General features: G+C 37.8%; 1 long non-coding RNA gene across 4 annotated transcripts in view; it reads left to right on the top strand.

Moving 5' to 3' along the window:
- LOC148007683 (uncharacterized) overlaps positions 1 to 16,167 on the top strand; it is a 107,036-nt gene that overhangs the window by 86,741 nt on the left and 4,128 nt on the right. The gene's annotated exons all lie outside the window — the stretch shown is intronic.

Genomic DNA, 16,167 nt, shown 5'->3' with positions numbered 1-16,167 from the left:
ATATATATATATATATATATATATATATGAAAATCATTTTTAACTTTTTAAAACTAAATTTTATATTTTAATTCTTCCCTTTACATTACGCTCATTGTCCCCCTCCCAAATCACCACCCCTTCCACAAACTTTCCCCTATTCTTCCTCTCCCCTTCTGAGCATGTTGGGACTGTCTAGGCATCCTGCCACCCTGGCAATTCAGACAAAGGTGATTGCTGTTTAAGCCTAACAATTTGAGTTTTCTCTCTAGAATATGTACACATGTAGTGAACTGACTCTCCAAATTTTTCTGTGACATTTTCATGTGGTCATGGTGCACACACACACACACACACACACACACACACACACACAGACACACACAGAGAGAGAGAGAGACAGAGAGACAGAGAGACAGAGAGACAGAGAGACAGAGAAAGAGAGAATATATCTCTGTGTATCTTACACTGAAGTCAGTGTGTAGTAGTCAGCAGTAGTCACAACATTTAAGAAAGCTGACTTTAGTTCTATACTGTCTATAATACTTATAACTCTACAAGCCTTTCTTCCACAATGAATCCTGAACCCTGGGAGATAAACATGATATAGACATTTTACTTAGTGACTGGAATTGACCATTCTCTTACTCCATTCATCTTGAACAGCTCTTGATCTTTATGTTAGGCATGATGTTCTAGCAGAAGAATCTTCTCTCAAGAGGGTTGAAAAATACAGTAAGGTATGGGTCTAAGGATAAGTCATTAGGACTTAGATTAATACTATGTTCTTTTATCAGAGTAATAACATTTGCTTTCCCTTCAGGCCTATATTATGTTTGGCTACAGGTTTTTGATTCAAATAACAGGACAATTTATACATTTCAATTTGGGGAACAAGCCTTGAATCCAACAAGAATGTAGGCTGGTTATTTTCATGTCACTCATACCACTATTGCATCAGTAGCTAATTTTTCCCGGCCTGTTAATGTAACAAGTTGGTGGATTCACAGCTATATATACTGCAGTATAAATTGTTTCTGAAAAAGATACAAAACTAGATGGGCAGGGAACGATTTCATCTGGAAGAAATGGAAGGAAATGTGAATATGATCAAACCACACTAAGGAATTCACACACACACACACACACACACACACACACACACAATATGCGGAAATACATGCATGAAGTTTGGCTGATGCCATATTCTATTATATCCATAATAATAATATACAGATAAATAGGTAGATATGTCGGTAAGTAGGTAGATAAATAGATAAACAGATCTATGTTGAATTGGAATCTATCAACATTATTCAGTCAATTATTGAAGTTCAATATCTCAAAGTGACACTCCACATTCCTTCCTTATCCCTTTTCATTTTCCTGTCCCATATGCTGTAGCACTTTTGTGCATGTGATATTATTCATGCCTTAAGGAATAGATTTATGGGCATGTTCAGACTGATCATCTTGCTAATAAGTATATGCACAAGCCATGGCCTTGCTACTTAACCTATTGTTAGCAACTAATACCTCTGATTTCAGAGCGTAGTGTTCAAAGAAATCATTTAAATTGCATTCATATGCATGTAATCATAAAGGGCTTACTGTTTGTTAATACAGTAACCATGACTCTTAATGTTACTTATCTCCAATTTCCTTGCTCTACTCATGTCTTCAATAATTATCATACTTGTTCCCTCCATTTTCAAGCCACCGTATGATGCATATCGATTTATTCTATCCCACCTAAGGAGACCTATCTATTATTCCTAGTCCCTCACTCTAAACACAATTTCTATGATTCTGTAGTTTGCACATTGGTAATCATTGACTTAACAGCTAATGGCCACACATAAACAAATAGATTACACATTTGTTTGGTTGGTCAGAGCTAATTCATTCTGTATGATGTGTCCTAGTTCCATTCATTTACCTGTGAATTTCATTATTTCATTTCTTTTGGGGAATGAAATTTTTGAATAAAAAAAGTAGATAGAAGGTACCATTCTATAACCTGTAATTCCACACTGAGAGAGATGAACTTGAAGTACCTGTCTGAGGACACTTTGGATTACACTACTTAGAAGGAACCCTAGGCTGCAGTTTGGGAGTATGTATCAAAAATCACCCAAAAAATTGAGGTTGAATGATGTAATAAATGAACAAATAACAACTTCATCTGAGACATAAGTAGAGTAAACTATTTTGCAGAAACTTAATATTACATGCTTGAACAAAAGGACAATACAAATCAACTCAAATGGTATTTATTGTTTTAAAACCATTGAGACATAGACATGTTGTTCAATCTAGGATGAATGCCCAGTATGTGGCAGTTCCAGGGTTGAAACTTCACTGTTTCAGTGAAAAAATATTATAACTCACCAGTGACTGGACAGTGTATGTACAATGAACTCCATTTAAAACCGAGTTCCATCTAGGAAAGCATCAGAGCAGAAGTAGAGGTTTGACGTGGACAAGTTTTCCTTGGACCAAGAGAAATGTATCCTCTGAAGACTAACTTAATTAAATGTTAATACATGAAGATGAATGAATATGTAATAGGTATCAGTGTTTTAATTACTAATTTTTGAAAATTGCCTTTTTCAAACAACATATTCTAATCCTTCCTTATTTTGCCATCCCTGATTTTTTTTTCTATTTTCACAACAACCTAATTCGTCATGTTCTCATTCCACCCCTTAGAAAATATAAAAAGAAAAAAATATCCCGACTGATACAGAACAAAAAACCAAAGGAATCAGAAAGGATAAAACACAAGAAGCACATAGACACACAGAGATACATGCTTACAGAGAAAAGTCCAAGAAAATATTAATTTGGGAGTAATAATGTATGAGAAATTACCAGCATGGTTAAAAATATGATATATTATGAATCGAAATTACCATTTATTTATGTAAGGTAGAATGAAGCACCTGTCTCAGTGTGGATTCTACTCCCATGAAACTGTACTGGAACAAAGCAGTTTTTGATATCAGAAAATTTGTCAACTGGAGAGAGCTTCTTAGTGAGGTAGATCATATTCAGTTCCAGTTTTAGTGGTTGGATGCCAAATACTTTTTTTAATCTTTTTTTCCCTTTTTTTCTTTATTAACTTGAGTATTTCTTATTTACATTTCGATTGTTATTCCCTTTCCTGGTTTCCCCCCAACAATCACACTCACTGGGGGTTCAGTCTTAGCAGGACCAAGGGCTTCCCCTTCCACTGGTGATCTTACTAAGATATTCATTGCTACCTATGAGGTTGGAGCCCAGGTTCAGTCCATGTATAGTCTTTGGGTAGTGGCTTAGTCCCTGGAAGCTCTGGTTGGTTGGCATTGTTGTTCATATGGGGTCTCAAGCCCCTTCAAGCTCTTCCAGTCCTTTCTCTGATTCCTTCAACGGGGGTCCCGTTCTCATTTCAGTGGTTTGCTGCTGGCATTCACCTATGTATTTGCTGTGTCTCTCAGGAGAGATCTACATCCGGTTCCTGTCAGCCTGCACTTCTTTGCTTCATCCATCTTGTCTAATTGGGTGGCTGTATATGTATGGGCCAGATGTGGGGCAGGCTCTGAATGGGTGTTCCTCCTGCCTTTGTTTTAATCTTTGCCTCCCTATTCCCTGCCGAGGGTATTCTTTTTCCCCTTTTTAAGAAGGAGTGAAGCATTCACATTTTGATCATCCGTCTTGAGTTTCATGTGTTCTGTGCATCTAGGTTAATTCAAGCATTTGGACTAATAGCCACTCATCAATGAGTGCATACCATGTGTGTTTTTCTGTGATTGGGTTACCTCACAGAGGATGGTATTATTCAGTTCGTGCTCCACTATGTTCATAGCAGCCTTATTTATAATAGTCAGACGCTGGAAAGAACGCAGATGCCTTTCAACAGAGGAATGGATACAGAAAATGTGGTACATCTACAAAATGGAATATTACTCAGCTATCAAAATAATTTTGACCTGCAAACCTGTGCAGAACCTAGGCATGGCTTCCTGATTTATATGAGTCAATATGTGTATCAGTCCTGTTGTATCTGGACATTATTAACGTGCTTGCATTCCTCCCAGCACCACTGTGCTTTACAACATTTCTTCCATGCCTTCTACAAAACTTTCCTGAGCTATGAAGGAAAAGATTAGATGGCAATGACTCATTTATGATAGTATGATCCAAGGTCTTTTGCTCTGCATATTGTGGAGATATGGTTCTCTATAACTGGCTCCATCTATTGTATATGCTAGCTTTGTGTTAATAGGAGAGCAGTATATTGACATATGGGCAAAAAAGAATGTTATTAGGAATCATTTTGTACCTACATTTCTATAGCAAACAATAATACCTGCTTTAATCCTTAAACTCCAGTGTTTTGTCATGAGCACAAAGGTAGAAATGTGTTCTGTCTCATTGTGTATGTCTCAAATCCAGTCAGATAGTATTGTTTACTCCATTGATGGTGCCACTATTGCAGCAGTGTATCCTGTAGGCAGCTGACTGTGGTAGGTCAAGTAGTATAGAGGTGGGTTGGTGTTTAAGTTTTCCCTCCGTAACCATGCCAAACACATTTCAGAACCAGCAACACTATTCAGGAGGTAAAGGTTTTAGTTAGGCACCTGTTTGTCTTCTCTATGTTCAAAAAATGTAGGTGTTGTCTTCAACAGTAGAGCTATCATGAGTTGTATGGAGCATTCAGTAGCTTAGGCAATAGTTTGAAGTGATTGGAGTATTACAATGAGGACACATTGTCCAAATAAAAATATAGTAGATAGAGCCAATACATGGGGTTGGAGAATTCATTTGGTGGGAAGAGATGTCTAATTCGGTCATTCTCTCCCATTATTTTTTATTTCCTTTAGACATTTTATTTATGTTATATATTAAGAACTGATCTGACTCAAAGTTTTAGCTTTCCCCCTTAGTATTTCACAGTGTCTTCTTCATTCCCCAATCTCCATTTAATTGCTGCATTCCAATGTCATTCCAAATTATCACAATAATTATTCATATTATTTCTCAATTGTCACAAAATCCTTCCCTCCATCCTAATTCTTGTATGCTGTTGTCAAGTCGTAAAACATCCAAATATAAACTATACAGACTGTTTTGTCTTTAAGGTTCTGGATAACTCACAATGAGGTTTGCTGTTGTTGTTGTTCCATCCATTTAACTATGAGATCCATTACTTCATTTTTAATAGCCTAGTAATATTTCATTTTGTAATATACCATATTTTTATTAATTTCTCCACTATGGAAAGGTAGGCTATTTCCTATTTATAACTAATATGACTATAGCCACAAAGAATAGGAACTAGTAAGTATGTCTATAATATGATATGGATTCACATCAATTTATAATCAACAATGGTACACATGGAACTTGAGGTAAATCATTCCCAGGAAACCAAACTGATTTCCAATGTGGCAGTAAAAGTGTGTTTTTTTCACCAGCAGTGGGTGAGATTTCTTATTACTCATCATCCTAGTCAGCATGTGTGCTCTTCACGATCCCGATTAATGAAAAATAAAATTTCAACATGATTACAATGTGCATGTTAATGATTACTAAGGATGGTGAACTTTTCCTTAAATGAAAACAGCATTTGAATGATTAATTATGGGTAATTAGAGGAAAAAAATTTGTCCTTGTATACCAAAAGGATAAGTAAGTAAAAGGCATGGAAATTGGGGTACAGAAGACAATGGAAAGATTAGTATTCAGAGATAAACCATAGCAAATAGAGGACACTAAACCATTGAAACATACTTTAAAAGAGTATATTAATCTATTTCAACACATACACACACACACACACACACACACACACACACACACCCAATTTTGTGGTTTCATCAGTATAAAAAATCCATCCAGATATGAATACGAATATGTTAATAAATTTAAGAAACATTTAGTTCATGGGTAGGGATATGAAAATATGAAGCAGATATTTAATAGGGAAAAGAAAATAAAAATATGATAATAGTCAAATCAGCCTACTACAAATGAAATTGTCATTAAAAATGTATTCTCATGGATGAAGTCCCTTTGGTACTCATAGATCTTAGACACATAATACATTTGCCCTTAAAAATCTCAAGCCAAGGTATGACTGAAAGAGTTTTTACATCTGTGCTCACAGAGCCATCTAGCTTTCAACAAAAGAAGATGGAAAACTCTATAAAAGTTTCAGGTTTTTGTTGTTGTTGTTGTTTTGTTTTGTTTTTTACATTCCAGGTTATATTCTCTTTCTTGTCCACACACGCCCCTGAGAGTTCCACATCCCATATTTCCTCCCTCCCCTTCCTCCACTTTTCAAGAGGATGTCCCAACCCTACCCAACCCACCAGAACTCTAAACTTCCTGGGGCCTCTAGTCTCAGGAGGATTAGGTGCACCTTCTATGACTGAACCCAGACACAGGAGTCCCCCGTTCTATATGTGTTGGAGGCCTCATCTCAGCCGGTATATGCAGCCTGGGTATGATCCAGTGTTTGAGAGATCACAAGGGTCCAGGTTATCTAAGACCGCTTGTCCTCCTACAGGGTTGCTCTCCTCCTCAGCTTCCTCCAGCTTTTCCTTAATTCAATCAGAGAGGTCATGCTTCATTTGTTGGGTGCACATATCGGTATCTGACTCTTTCAGCTGCTTGTTGGGTCTAATGAAGGGCAGTCATGATTGGTCCATTTTTGTGAATGCCCCAATGCCTCCGTAATTTTGTATGGTTTGGGGCCTCCCCTTGAGCTGGATCCAACTTTGGGCCTGTCAGAACACAGAGGTACCCAAGGATACAATATAACTGTTTTTTTCTTAATGGATTTAAAGGATGATCTCAAAGTTGAAACCTATGCTTTAATTTCTTTTTTTATTTTATTTTATTTTTTTTATTATTAACTTGAGTATTTCTTATATACATTTCGAGTGTTATTCCCTTTCCCAGTTTCCGGGCAAACATCCCCCTCCCCCCTCCCCTTTCTTATGGGTGTTCCCCTCCCCACCCTCCCCCCATTGTCCCCCTCCCCCCAACAGTCTAGTTCACTGGGGGTTCAGTCTTAGCAGGACCCAGGGCTTCCCCTTCCACTGGTGCTCTTACTAGGATATTCATTGCTACCTATGAGGTCAGAGTTCAGGGTCAGTCCATGTATAGTCTTTAGGTAGTGGCTTAGTCCCTGGAAGCTCTGGTTGCTTGGCATTGTTGTACTGAGAATAGGACCCCCGTTGAAGGAATCAGAGAAAGAACTGGAAGAGCTTGAAGGGGCTCGAGACCCCATATGTATAACTATGCTTTAATTTCTACTAGGGACATCTAATGTACACTCTTCTTCAACGACGTAGAAAGAATGACACAGTACCCTGTTTTCTGCCACATCACATTATACACAAGTCATCACATTTGTTAAAGATCAATGAAAATCCTCGGAGGCTGCCTGAGAGAAATAATGGAAGAAGAGAAATATTTTGCCATGAGTACATACATAGTAAAAATTTAAAAGTTTACTTAATTAATTGACCATTATTATGTGTGCAATATTTATTTTTCATTTTGTATGGTGTACTCTCACAAATATTCTTCATATCAGTTACACTACATTTATAGAACTAAAAGGACTTTACTAGGTGAAGTCTTGAAGATGTGAAAGTGGCAACACATAGCCAACAAGGATGGGACAGTATTTCTGGCAACAGTAATTGAAGATAAGTCCGTTAATGATAACCATTAACACTTTTAGATTGCCCCAGCACTCGTACTAGTTTTCATTAGCACTCACTAATTAGCTCTTTTTAATTGTGTTGTGGGTCTTTCTGAAAAGAAGACAGTTGTCCTATTTCCTACTGAATGCAGAAAGTGCTGAGAAGTCAACATGAAGGCGGTCCATTCCTCTTGAATTTTCTTTTGTTTTGCATGTAGGATAAAGCTTTTCCACTTTAAATATACAACTCTTTAATTGCTCCTCATGGGGTTATTGCTTATTAACGTCTTCAATATGTATCCCAGCAGAAAAAAATTCTATTTATTTTCCTTGTTGATGTTGAACTTTTCCTATGTAAATTTCTTATTTTTACTCATTCATTTTTATTGGATATTTTATTTATTTGGATTTCAAACATTAACTCATTTCTAGGTTTCCACTCTGCAAAACCCTATCCCATTACCTGTACCCCTGCTTCTATGAGGGTGTTCTCCCATTGACTCACTCACTTCTACCTCTCTGTCCTGGCATTCCCCTACACTGGGGCATCTAGCCTTCACAGGACCAAGTGTCTCTCCTCCCATTGATGCCAGATAAAGCCACCCTCTACTCAATATGTGGCTGGCGCCATGAGTCCCTCAGTGCATAACTTTGGTTGGTGGTATAGTCCCTGGGAGTTCTGGGGGGCTCCGGTTGGTTGAGATTTTTGTTTTTCCTAGGGGGTTGCAAGCTTCTTCACCTCCTTCAGTACTTTCCCTAACTCCTCAATTGGAGTCCCATTGCTCAGTTCAATGGTTGGGCGGAGGCATCTGCCTCTGTTTTTGTAATTCTCTGGCAGAACCTCTCAGGAGACATCTCTGTCAGGTTCCTGTCAACAAGCACTTCTTGAAATCAGCAATAGTGTCTGGGTTTGATATCTGTATATGCAATGGATCACCAGCAGGGTCAGATACTGCATGGCCTTTCCTTCAGGCTTTGCTCCACACTTTGTCCATGTATTTCCTCTAGACAATAGCATATCTGGTTTAAAATTTGAAGATGAGTGAGTGAATCCATCCCCCAACTGGGACCTTGCCTAACCTCTGGATATAGACTCTGCAGTTTCTTCCTCCCTTTGTTGGACAGTTTAGCTAATCTCGTCCCCTTTGAGTCCTGGAAACCTCTTGCTTTTCCGGCATCTGGGACTTTTTGGTGGCTACTTACAGATCCCCATCCTCCATTGCTCTACACATCTGTTCAATTTCCTGACATTCTGCAAATCATCCTGGTCTCCTCCTATACCTGATCCTGTCCCAATTTTTCTTTTCCTCTCCTCTTTTCCTTCCAGTAGCTGGTAAGGTAATTATGTTTTCTAGGATAAACATAACTCGATTTCTAAGGTGTCTTTTTCATTGCATATATATTTATAAAATATATGGGCTTAAACCAAAATATTGAAATCTTGATCTTGAGTGTTAGTAGTATTCAATTTCTGTTGTTGTACATTCAGGATTTTCTATTATTTGTTTTAAAATTATTTTCTCATTCATTAAATACCCTGTAGAGTGTATCCTCTTTCCTCTTCATCCAGTCCTTTCCCATAACTTTACTGTCATCCAAATACACTTCTCCAAAATAACCTTCAAAAAAAGGCGAGTTTCCTTGAGACTAATGAACTAAACCTAGCATAGAATGTTACAATAAAACTAGGAACAATTATTTTCATCAAGACTGAGTGATTCAAACAACAGTGATTTAATTCTTTTGGATGAACTAATTCAGCCTCTCATTCCTTCATACTGAATTTATTGTGGCCATATCAGGTACTAGATATCCTGAACAATAGACATTCCCGAATTCCAGGGGAATATTTCTCAGCCATGGCCCTGATTCAATCACTTGTACGCCATTCACTTTCCCTGCAATCAAGGAAAAAACAATTCCTGCTATTGGATTTGAATTTGAGCATTATGTTAATTTCATATTCCTTGAAAATATATGTTTGCTGTTTTTATTGTTATCAGAATACATTTCTCAGTACATCCTCACCAGCATATTTGAAACAATAAGGTTCACTGACATCTGTGCTTTATATTTGTACCCTATAGCTCTTGATCACCTCTGTGGACTGTCATAATCTCTATTAATCAGCCTTGTTTCCTCAGAGTAATTTTGTGCTTTATATCAGAGGGGCACCTGGAAACCAGGAAGAAAAAAGTGGTAACCTGGAGTATTGATTCGCAGTGCCTATTTTGGGCTGATTTGTTAGTAATATCTTCTCAGCTGATCTAATTATTCTAGTGGCTAACATCTTCATAATCTAATGTATCTTCAGGCTCATCTTGTCTAGAATCTTTCTCCCTGTCTCTCCTTTCTCTCTTTCTCTCTCTCATCTACTTTCTCTGTATCTCTCTATGTCTATCTATATCTCTAATTTCTTTTTCCCTGCATTAAATATAAATGCAGAGATAAAGAGGAATGCATTGTAGTTCTTGCTCAGTCTCTTAGCCTGAATCCTCCAGAATTCCCTTTCCACATGAGATAAACTTTGTTTCCCGGATGTACTAGAGAAATTTTCAATTCACAAATTTCAATACTGAAGCCACTAATTTGAAACCCTTGCTATGTTGGCAGTGAATGCTGGCCATTTTGCTCTTAATAATGAATCAGTTGTAATACAGAGGAGTCCAAAATCAAAGAGGTAATATCTCTGGGAAGTGATGCTTTGGGGGTCAGCATGAAACTTTGTTCAAAAATGATGAGGTAGTAAGTATTTAGGTAGTAACATTTTATGAAGGCATGGAGACTTCATGGAAAGCCACTGAGGCTTGTCACTGGCGGGTGCAGGGGTGGTATGGATAGATTTCCTGAAGACATGCAAGAAGAGGTTATTGTCAAATGTTAAAACCCAGTTGCTGCAATGTACCCCAGTATTTGGGGGATGCAAGAATAATAGGATAACCAGAACAATCAGCAGCCACCATGGTGAGGAAAAAGCCATAGCTATATACATTAAAATACTAGCTGTACAGGTTCTGTAGTAGTACGAGATAGAAAACTTTACCGATTGCCTTAAAAGATATCACAAAATAATAAGTGGGTCACAAATATTAATAGATTGAAGTATAAACGATGCTGATGTTTCATTTTATTGCTTCATATTTTTGCTTGATTCTTCTCTTTTGAAGAAAAGGAAGTACTTCGAACAAAAGAATAACAATGGCTCATGTTCTAAGATAAAGAATTTATAAATAGGACCTTGAGGGAAAGCAAAGAGAATTTTCAACTGGACAAAACTGCAACCCATAGATTGGGAAAAGTTCTTCAGCAACTGGGCATCTAATACAAGGTTAATATTGAAAATATACATTAACCAAGACATTAGACTCAATAATCCTATTTAAAATACTAATTATTCATTTAATATAATAATAATTTAAAATAATCCTATTTAAAATTGAGGTAGAGAGCTAAACAAAGAGTACTTAACTTGGGAATCTCAAGTGGTTTAGAAGCTCCTACATAAATGTTCAACATCCTTAGTCATCAGGGAAATGGTAATCAAAATGATGCTGAGATTCCACCTTATACCAATCATAATGACTGAGATCAACAACTCAGGTGACAGCAAATGCAAGCAAGGGTGTGGAGAAAGAGAAAAACTCATCCATTGCTGGTGTGACTGCAAGCTGTTTAAACGACATTGGAAATCAATCTGGGAATTACTTAGAAAATTGGACACAGTTCAAAATGAGGTTCCAACGATAACACTCCAGAGCTTATACCCAAAAGATGTGCCAATATATAATAAAGGCAAATGCTCTACTATGCTCCTAGCAGCTTTATTTATAACACCAGAAGCTGGAAAGAACCCAGATGTTGGTCAACCGAGGAATCGATACAGAAACTCTGTTCTATTTGCACAATGGCGTACTGCTCAGATATTAAAAACAATAACTTCATGAAATTCATAAGCAAATAAATGGAACTAGAAAATGTTATCTGGAGTATGGTAACCTACTCACAAAAGAACAAAAATGATATGCACTCACTGGTAAGTGGATATTTACACAAGTTGCAGAATATCCAAGATACAGTTAATATACCATATGAAACTCAAGATGAAGATAGACAAAAGTTTGGATGCATCAGTCCTTCTTAGAAGGGGGGACCCAATACTCATGGTAGGGAGTACAATGACAATAAGGGAGCAGGGAATGAGGGAAAGGCCATGCAGATACTGCCCAGTCTGTGGATCCATCCCATATGCATCCACGGAACCCAGTCACTACTGCTGTGGCCAAGAGAAGCTTGTGGACAGGAGCCTGATATGAAAGTCTCCTGAGAGGTTCTGCCAGAGCCTTGCCTATGCAAATTAATATTCTTGTGGCTAACCATCATACTAAGCAGGGACCCCACTGAAGGCATTAGAGAAAGGACTGAAGGAGCTGATAGGGTTTGAAACCACGTAGGAAGAACAACAGCCAACCAGACAAGCCAGAGTTTCCTCAGACTAAATCACCAACTTGGGTACCCATGATTTTAGCTGCCCATGTAGCAGAGGATAGAATTATCTTGCAATGACAGCAAGGATTCCTTGGTCCTCAGAGGGCACTTTTCCCTAGTGTAGAGGAATGCCAGGGTTTTGAGTTGTGAGAGGGCTGGTGGGAGGGTGAGCATCCCCATAGAAGCATTGGGATGGGCGATGGAAGAGAAGGGAACCAGGAAAGTGAATGATATTTGATATAAATACATAAACTATCCAATAAAAAGACAAAGAATATAAGTAATGTGTAAATGCAGAAAAGAATTAAAAAATAGCTCTCATGGTTTATTTCCTCACATCTGTAATCATATCCTTCAGGAGATATAAGAAAACTGATCACTACAATTTTTGGCTAGCCTAGGCTACAGAATGAGACTCTTTCTCAAAGTTCCAGAAATAAGGAAATGATGATCAAAAGAAGAAAGTATGTAAAGGCGAGGAGGAAGAAGAGAGGACTCCAATATTCAGATACAATGAAGAGCTCAAGAGACATGAGTTAAAAGATTATCCCATGTACACTAGAATTCTCTGCTATGAAAAAAAAGGGGGACATGGAAAACTGAGCATAATTAGAGTTCTCACAAGAAAAACGTAAACTATAGGTACACATTTTTTTTATTCTCAGATAGTGTTTTATGTATCATTTGGGTCAATTTTATGATCTATTAATTCAATACTGCAACAATTCTTCTAACTGCCCATGTTAAGTAACCATGGAATTAGTCTCTTAGTCCCCTTCATTATACAGATATCGTAAGTAGGACATAGAAATTTTTATAAGTTTTAAAAATAATATTTCCAATTCTCTAACTGAAATAAAATGCAGAAATTACAAAGCCATGATATCTATCCACAGACTATCATAATATAGATTACCTCATACATCCTATACAGGTTTCTATTCTTAAATAATATTGAGATGGTTATTTTCTTTTTCAACTGGATGAGATTTAGAATCACCTGAGAGACAAGCTTCCATCATTACTGAGCAGGATTATCTTAACTTAATTTAGGAAGCAGAACCTCTTGTGGGCAACACAAAGTTGTGGCTCCTTAGCACTGGTATTTTCACTAACAAGTTGGCTTTATGTGTCCAAAGCAATAATTCTAAAACCCAAAGCTCACAGAAGGATGCTTTTAATAATATCAACAATCACTTCTTACTTTTATAATAGAAATTTTAATTTGTTTGAAAACACAGGTATTTTTTATGAGTTTTCAGCATCCGAATTCCACCTTGACACAGGATCTTTTTTTTAAAATTTTTTATTATTTTTTTTATTAACTTGAGTATTTCTTATATACATTTCAAGTGTTATTCCCTTTCCCGGTTTCCGGGCAAACATCCCCCTCCCCCCTCCCCTTCCTTATGGGTGTCCCCCTCCCAACCCTCCCCCCCATTGCTGCCCTCCCCCCATAGTCTAGTTCACTGGGGGTTCAGTCTTAGCAGGACCCAGGGCTTCCCCTTCCACTGGTGCTCTTACTAGGATATTCATTGCTACCTATGGGGTCAGAGTCCAGGGTCAGTCCATGTATAGTATTTAGGTAGTGGCTTAGTCCCTGGAAGCTCTGGTTGCTTGACATTGTTGTACTTTTGGGGTCTCGAGCCCCTTCAAGCTCTTCCAGTTCTTTCTCTGATTCCTTCAACGGGGGACCTATTCTCAGTTCAGTGGTTTGCTGCTGGTATTCGCCTCTGTATTTGCTGTATTCTGGCTGTTGACACAGTATCTTGATAGCTGAAAAAAATTTACATGCATTTTCTTGTTTTCTAACCTTATGTAATTTTTATCTTTTGTCACTATTGTATAACATTTGTAATGTATACTAATCCATGATATAACTGCCTTAATCTTAATCTGCTCAGAGGTACATGAAGTAGGAAGGATTGCATTCAAAGCCAGTGTGTTCTACACAGGAAACTCCACATCTGGAAAGTGCTATTGATATAAACATTGCCTTTAAAAATATTAAATCAGCTTTGTCTTGTTAAGTACTCCCTCCCAGGCATCCTCTGACAACTTTGACAAATAAAAGACTGCTGCATTGTAGTTTTACTGCCTTTTTTCCTCCAACTAATCAGTATTTGATAGGTATCTTTAAAGTACAGGATGATAGACGATAGATATATGTTTTCAAGAAGATTTAAACTTCTCCAGCTTTGGCAGAACCTTCAGAGGGAGTGACCTGCAGTAGCACAGTCTGTTTATGGGTGGTCATCCCCTCCTCTCAGCATGGCATGTATTGATATGTTACCATATGTATCTGCTTATTGTTACATTGAATCAAATTTAGCCACACAGGTATAGTTTCTGAAAGTTCTGTCATGGGTATGAAGCAAGTTATTTCCATATATAGTCAGAGAAAACTTTTTTATTTTTGATCATTTTTTCTTTCCACAATTTTATAATGCACAGTACATGCTGTTCAAATATAAATCAGAGTTTGGTTTGTTTGTAAAGCCAAGGATATATTTTGTGGATTGTGGTATGGTGTGGTGGGAGGACTTGCCTCAGCAAGCCCATACAGATTCATTCCTTCCTCAGAGGGAACAGACATAGGACAGGTCTACTCTAGGATAGAATTTATTTGGGCATAAGAAGGGGAGGTAGGTAGAAGTAGAAGAGGAGAGAGAGAGAGAGACAGAGACAGAGACAGAGACACAGAGAGAGAGACAGTGAGAGAGACGGAGACAGACAGAGACAGAGACACACAGAGAGAAAAAGAGACAGAAATAGAGAAACAGAGAGAGAGAGGCAGAGAGAGAAAGAGAGACAGAGAGATGAGGCCAGCCAACCACATGTGGAGAATGGAGAGAGGTAGAAGAGAGTCAGAGAAAGAGAAGAGAGGCCAAAAGTCCTATTTATTGCAAGCCAAGCCTACCTGGCTGTTGCTAACATCTGTTTGGTGGAGCCTAAAAGAAAGAACGTTAAGGTGCTAAAATACCTCCATTTTTGTCTAATAAAAAATAGGAGAAACTAGAAAGACATGATCGTGTATCAGCAATAGATTCAATGTGACCTTTGGCTGCTTCTTGCTGACTTTGGAGTTATGTGTCTCTAGGAAACCTAAGAAAATGGGGATAAAGATGTTGGTCAAGTTTTAGGAGATTTCTAAGTTTCCTTGCCGTTTGGGGTCTGTCCATTTGTAGTTTGGAAGGTGAAGGCCCAGAAAAGTGCTTGTTTCTATGAGAATAGGCTGGAGCTTCTGTGGGTTGCTCTCCTGGAGCTGTCCTGGATATAGAGTTTTAGTAAATGCCCGGATTCGTCAAAATGTTGAAACACGTGCCCTCGTGTATACCACCAGTCCCAACCACACACAAACATAGAAACCCACACACTTAACATGCATGCACACACACGCGTGCGCGCGCGCACACACACACACACACACACACACACACACGAGGTAGAAAATAAAGTTAAGTAAGTTTGGGGAAAAATAAGTTTTCATAAGTGTATATTTGAAACCCTTAAGTCTTGGTGGTTGAGATGAGAGTTTCAAATCCAGGGAACAGGAGAGGAATAGGGAACAGGTAGAAACTTGGCTATTGATTGGAAGATGGAGCCTGTTTGGTCCATGAGAGGTAGATCTGAGTGTGTTTCCCGGAGCGTATGAATTTACAAAAGAGATGCTTGTTAATACCATGAACAGTGTTTAAACTGAGATTAGGGAAGACAAAAGTCTTTTGGGAAGCATAAGGAGAAAGAAGGGCTTCTCTCTAGGAGAATGAAAAGGTATAAATTTAGTATAATGAAAAGCATTTAGGTGTGCATTAAAAAGTCAATCATAATTTGATGTTCTTGTGAATTTGATTGTTGATCACATGAATTTAGTGTATGAAACACTTCAAGTCTGTAGATAGAAGACAGCCAAAGGAAACTTAAATTTGTAACTTTGATAGATGATAGTTTAAATATAGCATGAGATACATTTTAAGTATATATTTAGAAGACAATCAAAGGAA

The sequence above is a fragment of the Rattus norvegicus genome, chromosome 1 (genome assembly GCF_021556685.1).
Source record: "Rattus norvegicus strain SHRSP/BbbUtx chromosome 1, alternate assembly SHRSP_T2T, whole genome shotgun sequence".
Classification (NCBI taxonomy): Eukaryota; Metazoa; Chordata; class Mammalia; order Rodentia; family Muridae; genus Rattus; species Rattus norvegicus.
This window is presented reverse-complemented; position numbering and strand designations above follow the sequence as displayed.